We start from the raw sequence: 8,689 nt of genomic DNA on the forward strand, positions 1-8,689 counted from the left end.
TAAATAAAAAGCAAAAAAGTTAATACACCTTCTTTAGGAGTAGTTATTTATCGAAAAAATCAACATGTTTAAAATATACGTACGGACATTCTTGTAATGATTATAGAGTTGCTACGCTTTCTAAATTGTACCTAACTACAGGAATCATCATGCAAAGTTTAGAATCGATAGGACAATTCTGACCTGGTTGAAAAAAAGCTATCCGACCGACCCTAATTATAGAAAAGCTTCGCTTTTAAAAACTTTAAAAGATATGAATTGTAGATTTGCTTTGCTTCTACTAACGCAAGTTAAAACTAGGCCAGCGAAACGGAATCAATATTTTTGCGGTGAAATGAAATAGTATAAACTCGATTACATTATTATTAGTATTGCACGGATATAAAGAAAATAGTTTTAAAGAAAAACTTGTTTTAGTTAGATGTAAAGTTTTTTTTAATAGTAATACTCTTTAATCAGTTTGTTTATTTGGGTTGGACATAATGCCTGCGAATACAGCATTTTTGACTTACCTTACTTAAAGGTGTGCAATTTTTTTCTTTTCGCCCCTCCTACCAAGAAACCTTTATTGGCGTGTATAAGGGAGTAGGGGTTGGGGCTATCTGACTTTTCTAGGGAGTGATTAATAATACCTCTTTTGCTTATGTACTACTTGTAGTATAGGTTTACTAATAATTTAATGACATATAATTTACCTCATACGGGCGGGGATGCTGTCCATGACACTCAAACGCCAGGTCCAACAACCCAGAATGACTAAGGAGAGCAAAATTTCTTCTTTTCTATCCAAACACCCGGGTTATTAGGTTAAGTAACACCCATCAGACAACTAAATTTTTGATTGCACGACAGTTGTCTGATAAGCCCTAACTGTGCAAATTCATGACTTGCGCCTGTTTTTTGGGCCAATGCATTCCCCCCACTCTAACGTTTAATGTCACGAACCTGACATAGTAGCAGTATGAACCAGTTTTATCGTCTTTAGTTATGACGTATTGTCAGGCCTAAATTCCATACCTATCATCTTCCTGACAACGAGCGGATGCTCTACGTGCAGCGCCACAGGTTTACCTTAAAACTAATGACATATACCTTACTGCCCTGATAAAAAAATGCTAACTGTAAAATCACGGCTATACTGTATAACCTATAATTTCACACTTTCAAACCATACAGAAGGAGGCAGGGATCTATAGGGATAAGACAATGGCCACTGATGATACACAAAATTGCCACTTCAGTAGATTACCATTAGTAGTTGAAACGTTTGAACACTCAACTTAAAGAACCAACCAATTGAAATTCAATAAAAGTCCTCAAAGTTATCTAATAAGAAAACGTTACTACAAAACTTTGGGGACTAGTGGAATAAACAGCCCAATGTCCCTTCTCTCCCTGACAAGGATAATAACATCCATAAGTAGCAAACCACAAAAGAAATCAAAGATTAACAAACGGACAATGTTAATTATAGAAAAAATGTTGGATCATGGAAAGAAAGCGAAGTAGCGGGTTTCGTCGTATTTTCATAGTTGCTTTTCTTCTATTTCTAGCACCTCCTGGGGGTTCTGACCTTGCAAGGCCAATTTCCTAACCCTCCGGGGCAATCATTAACATTTACCTATTAAAAGCTATTGTGGAAATGATCCAAAAAAGAGAAAAAGAAAGCGAAAGAAGGACATGACAAATGGAGAGAGAAAAATCCCGGAACCTAAGAAAAAATATCTTTATGTATTTGATTGCATGGCCGCAAAAGCGGGTTCTATATTGTATGCTCTTTGAAAAGGGGTATCTTACATAGAAGCCGAGAATGATTTCTCTTAGGAGGGTGGAGGTACCCTTCCAGGGGCGTCCAAGCTTTTTTTTTTTAAATGGGGGGGGGAGGGTAAAATGAAAAAATTTTGGGGGTGCCGCCCCATTACCCCCCCCCCCCCCCCCCCCTTGTACGTCTATGTACCCTTCCACCATTCAATATTTCAAAATTTTTCCAGGACTTATAAGAAGCTTCACTGCAAGGGAGAACCATAACAGTCCAGCGGTTAGCAAGATCCTTTGGTATATACAGACACAAAGATAAGATAGACATCCTGTTACTTTAATATAAGGATTTATTTCCCCTCCTTTAAATTTATTCAAATAATTATTTCCCTTCCCCCCCCCCCCCCCTCTAAAATTTCCTAAAAATGGGGGGGTTGCATCCTCCGTGACCTTAGCATTGCATTGTCATATGTGACATGTCTTGAATTGTGTTCATACAATTAGGTAATCATATTAACTAATTGTATAGGTCTAAACAAAATTGTAAGTAAATAAGTTGCAAAACTTATTAAATACAGGATAAGGACAAACTTACATTTTAGGACTTGATTATATCACATAAAAATTGTTGTTAAAAAGGAAAAAAATATGTTTTAAATAGACGTAGAGACTATTTGGTAACGATTATAGAGTTGCTACGCTTTCTAAATCGTACCTAGCTGTTATAGAAATAATCATGTAATCAAGTTTGATATCGATGGGACCATGCTTACAAGTCTAAATTAATGAGAAGAGCTAACCTATCTTGACTACGGAGGGGCCGACCCTATTTATTGAAATGCTTCGCTTTAAAAAATTTTACATAATAAATTCAAAATTGGCCAAAGAAATCTACACAAAAAGTTTGATTATTCTAATTTTTATTTTGCCAATTTGCATGAACATATTTTTATTTGCTATGTTGAATATATCTTGATGTTATGTTCACATGTGGTTATAATTTCCTTAATTTTGATTTCAGGAATATAGGTATGTATATGTTCACATGTGGTTATAATTTCCTTAATTTTGATTTCAAGGATATAGGTATGTATAATATGTTCACATGTGGTTATAATTCCTTAATTTTGATTTCAGGAATATAGGTATGTATATGTTCACATGTGGTTATAATTTCCTTAATTTTGATTCCAGGGATATAGGTATGTATATGTTCACATGTGGTTATAATTCCTTAATTTTGATTTCAGGAATATAGGTATGTATATGTTCACATGTGGTTATATATCCTTAATTTTGATTTCAGGAATATAGGTATGTATATGTTCACATGTGGTTATAATTTCCTTAATTTTGATTTCAGGGATATAGGTATGTATATGTTCAGTTCACATGTGGTTATAATTTCCTTAATTTTGATTTCAGGGATATAGGTATGTATATGTTCACATGTGGTTATAATTTCAGGGATATAGGTATGTATATGTTCACATGTGGTTATAATTTCCTTAATTTTGATTTCAGGGATATAGGTATGTATATGTTCAGTTCACATGTGGTTATAATTTCCTTTTTTTTGATTTCAGGGATATAGGTATGTATATGTTCAGTTCACATGTGGTTATAATTTCCTTAATTTTGATTTCAGTGATATAGGTATGTATATGTTCACATGTGGTTATAATTTCTTCAATTTTGATTTCAGGGATATAGGTATGTATATGTTCACATGTGGTTATAATTTCCTTAATTTTGATTTCAGGGATATAGGTATGTATATGTTCAGTTCACATGTGGTTATAATTTCCTTAATTTTGATTTCAGGGATATAGGTATGTATATGTTCACATGTGGTTATAATTTCCTTAATTTTGATTTCAGGGATATAGGTATGTATATGTTCACATGTGGTTATAATTTCAGGGATATAGGTATGTATATGCTCACATGTGGTTATAATTTCCTTAATTTTGATTTCAGGGATATAGGTATGTATATGTTCACATGTGGTTATAATTTCAGGGATATAGGTATGTATATGCTCACATGTGGTTATAATTTCCTTAATTTTGATTCCAGGGATATAGGTATGTGTATGTTCACATGTGGTTATAATTTCCTTAATTTTGATTTCAGGGATATAGGTATGTATATGTTCAGTTCACATGTGGTTATAATTTCCTTAATTTTGATTTCAGGGATATAGGTATGTATATGTTCACATGTGGTTATAATTTCCTTAATTTTGATTTCAGGGATATAGGTTTGTATATGTTCACATGTGGTTATAATTCCTTAATTTTGATTTCAGGGATATAGGTATGTATATGTTCACATGTGGTTATAATTCCTTAATTTTGATTTCAGGAATATAGGTATGTATATGTTCACATGTGGTTATATATCCTTAATTTTGATTTCAGGAATATAGGTATGTATATGTTCACATGTGGTTATAATTTCCTTAATTTTGATTTCAGGGATATAGGTATGTATATGTTCAGTTCACATGTGGTTATAATTTCCTTAATTTTGATTTCAGGGATATAGGTATGTATATGTTCACATGTGGTTATAATTTCAGGGATATAGGTATGTATATGTTCACATGTGGTTATAATTTCCTTAATTTTGATTTCAGGGATATAGGTATGTATATGTTCACATGTGGTTATAATTTCCTTAATTTTGATTTCAGGGATATAGGTATGTATATGTTCACATGTGGTTATAATTTCCTTAATTTTAATTTCAGGGATATAGGTATGTATATGTTCACATGTGGTTATAATTTCCTTAATTCTGATTTCAGGGATATAGGTATGTATATGTTCACATGTGGTTATAATTTCCTTAATTTTAATTTCAGGGATATAGGTATGTATATGTTCACATGTGGTTATAATTTCCTTAATTCTGATTTCAGGGATATAGGTATGTATATGTTCACATGTGGTTATAATTTCCTTAATTTTAATTTCAGGGATATAGGTATGTATAAGTTTACTTGTTGTGATTAGAAAGCTATTTTAGACTATATACCCAGGTTATAGAGAAGCTGCTCTACTAAAACATTATCTTGTTTTTGCTTTGTATAAAATTCAGGGCTCGGCAGCTGCGCGTCAGCCGCGTGTAAGAATAAGCGAAATCGTAATACTGTGACAAATAAGCTGGTTGTCTAACCTGTTCCTAAATTTATCTTTTCCAAAATTAAGTTTTGCGTACAAGTAGGTCCAAATTTAAGGCTTATGTGCGGCTGAGGCACGGCTGGCGAGCCCTGATAAAACTAGACAGCTAGACATTCATATGTGGAACCTTATACGCTTAGCAGAGTGTTGATACAAAAATAAACAAGGAATATAAATTGCTATAGCTAATAAGTTTTTTAAATTGACAGGTAGATTAATCTACTACATAATAATCCTAATTTTTATCTGGTATAAAAGGCAGTATTTCTCAACTGGAGAAAAGATTGAATTTTCATCAAATGCCTTATCCATAGATTTCTCTTTTCTAGTTTTTCAAAAGTTTTTTCAAAGTCTCCTTTTTGCTTACTATACATTCTAAATGATGTGTTATTTGCTTTATCTGTAATGATTTTGTTAAGAATTTACATGACTTTTAAGAGTCCAATAATAATATGAAAATCTAAGTTTGATTTCGCAAAAAATATTTTACCACATTTTTAGCATTTTTGGGGTAACTCTTTAAATTTGATTGACAAGTACCTTCTTCCCCCCCCCCCCTTTTTTTATATTTCCTTTCAAGGCCCCAACTTCTTTCTATTTTTCCCTACGTCTTAAACAGTTGCGGATTTGAATGTAACTTTTTAAAAAGTATTATACATTACCCCATCCCCTCCCTAGACCCTCCCGAATGATGATACACAAAATAACTTCTTCTGTGCATTGATATTAGTGGTTGAAACGTTTGGACATTCAAATTAATGAACCAACCAATCAAAATTCATTAAAATCCCTAAATTTGTGTTGTTAACGAATAAGAAAATGAAAATGTTAACCCCTCTGAAATTTTCAAATCCGCAACTGTTAAAAATCTCACCTCTCTGATTCTTTGTTTAAACTACGCTAATTAATCAGGGAGGGAGGGGACACTGGGCTGTTTATTACACTAGTCCCCGAAGTTTTATAATTAAGTTTTCTTTTCGTTGGCTTAAAAACTTCAAGGACTGTAATCGAATTTTGATTGGTTGGTTTATTAAGTTGGGGGTCCAAACGTTTCAACCACTTATTGTAATCTATAGAAAGGGTAATTTTATGTATCATCATTGGGGATGTATGTCGATTTATCGGCCATTGTCCTATTCCTTTATCTCCCTGCTAATTAATGCTAAATACAAAATTATGGAAACTTTTGAAACATTGATATTGATGTCTTGATCATTTATGTTAATGGGATTTTTAAGGGATTTCCCCAGGGATTTACAGGGATAAGACAATGGCCGATAAATTGATGTACATCCCTAATGATGATACAAAAAAATACCCCTTGTGTAGATTACAATTAGTGTTTGAAACGTTTGAACACTCAACTTCGTCACCTCGGGGCTAAAAAAACTAGTTTTAATCTCATAATTGTACGTTCTATATCCGCGGAAAGCCGTTTATAATACGATGCGAGAAATAACTATTCTCGTATTCATTCGAAACCGGTGGATAGGAACCAGTTCTCATCCATACGAAAAAACTATTTCTAGCATCGGCACCTCTGGGCTAAAAAACTGGTTTTAATCTTAAAGTTGTACATTCTATATCCGCGGAAAGCTATTTATAATACGATGCGAGAAATAACTATTAAAGGATTACTTGGATCTTACACCAGATTATTATGTACTCTAATAAAATGAAACATGTAGCTGGCTAAAATAATGATCCCCATATATACCCCCTTCACTCAAACCGGACGAACGAACTGACTAATAGATAATATTCATGTTAGCAACCTTGACGACAATTATTTCCTTGTTATAATATTCACATATGTTCTATGACCACATATCTATCGCATTAAATACAAGTCATGGCTTACATATTATCTGATTGTCTGTCTGTATGTATATTCGTTAAGATCTTGTAAACGACTGCATCAACAATCGTTCAACAACTCTTAGAAAAGGTTAATTTAAAAAAAATTCTCTCTAAACAAAAATAAGGGGGTGGGAACCCCTAAGCCCCTCTGGAAAGGGATATAAAGTAACAAACATGAATATACGTTACAACTTCATAAGTGAAATGTTTTATGTAAAATTTCTTCTTTATAAGTATAAATATATATAATGTATAATGTTAAGCTCAACTAGATATAAATGTTCTCGATTTCAGTTTTGCTGTCATACGCATTCTTGCACATGAACCCCCTACTCCCCTCCCCCCTCTTCAACAGGGATTAGGGATTGATCACTTGGATAAAAAGGAACATTCGTTTCAATGGTATACATTAACTTTTTAGCAATAAATCTAAAAGTGGCTGTTGCTAATTTATAATATATATATATATACATATATCTTTTTACTAGCAACTACATACTTATTAACTAACTAAATTTCATTTTGAGAATTTTTTTATCTTGCATTAAACTATTTCTGTGCCTCTGTTAACTTTTGCTCTTTTGAAAACGTGTTTCTCCCTCCCCCCCCCCCTCTAGTCCACATTTTACCACAAAGCTTTTTGGCAAATGTCAATCATATACTAGAGATAATTTTAGAGTTGCCTACCTTAAATGTTGTGTCATTGAACCTAATATAATTTTTTTAGCTGTGTCTGTATGTAGCAAATGATCTCTCAAACCTCTAATTCGCTTTTTAGGGAAGGCAGGGAATTTTATGTACTTTTAAGGATACATGGCTCCTAACCTTGATGACCAAAATTCCATATTTAAAAGTATCAGGATGTTTGTCTATAGCGAAGGGTTTAGTTAACCGCTGTACATACAGCTTCCTTGGGGTCCAGAGAGGATTTATATCAATTTTTGTGGGAGAGTACCTCCACCATCCCAAGATAAATCAACCTTGCAAAAAATACCCTTCCCATAACAGTATTTTTACTTTTTAAATTCAATAACAGAAAAAATCTACATGATCATTCTATGTTTAAATAGTCTAATGTTGGAGTAAACTCGATATATTTATTTTCAACCTTAACCCTGCTACTTTTTTGTTCTCAGAAATATGATTGGGGAATTTTGTTGCTTTAAAGTTGTCAAAATCTGTCTCTAACAAAGATCTATGTCTTTTAAGGACAGTCAGAAGGACTAGATGTGCATATATCATAGGAAACATCACATCAAAATTTCAGGCGTCTATCTTAAAAAGGAGCCGAGAAAATCACATTTATCTCGTAGTTTTACGAACTGACTGAAGAACAGAAAAGTGAATTATAAAGTAGCTTCGCCACTAAAAAATATATATGAATTATTTTAACTGCAATTGTCCTTTAACTCCTATGGGCTTTATTACAATTATAGCCTGTATGTTAGTTCTGACTTAATTTTGGATTGTATTTATACAAAGGTAAACCTAATAAGATAGACATAACTAATTATTTATTTAATTGATTCCAGCTGATACATCAGGTTCTGAAAATAAAACTCTTTTTAAATGTAGAAAATAGGAAAATGAATAATAATACAATTGCTATAATTTTATTAGCTGTGTCAATAGGGGTTAATTTTAACAAAGCTACAACATATGTCTGTTTTATAAACTATCAAAAAATATGTAATATAATGTAACCCCTTTTTAAACAGGGATGGGGACTTTTAAAAAAATTATCTAACTTCACTAGAAAATATATAATAATATGCCTTTTCATCTCTTAAAATGGCATAAAACCTGCCTAGTGATGAACAAAGGGATTTACCAAAAGTCTGAAACCTTAAGTGGGTAAAAAATCTTGATTTAGAGGGGCATTG

The sequence above is a fragment of the Acartia tonsa genome, chromosome 11 (assembly GCF_053477335.1).
Source record: "Acartia tonsa isolate MP-2025a chromosome 11, ASM5347733v1, whole genome shotgun sequence".
In the NCBI taxonomy this organism is placed as follows: domain Eukaryota; kingdom Metazoa; phylum Arthropoda; class Copepoda; order Calanoida; family Acartiidae; genus Acartia; species Acartia tonsa.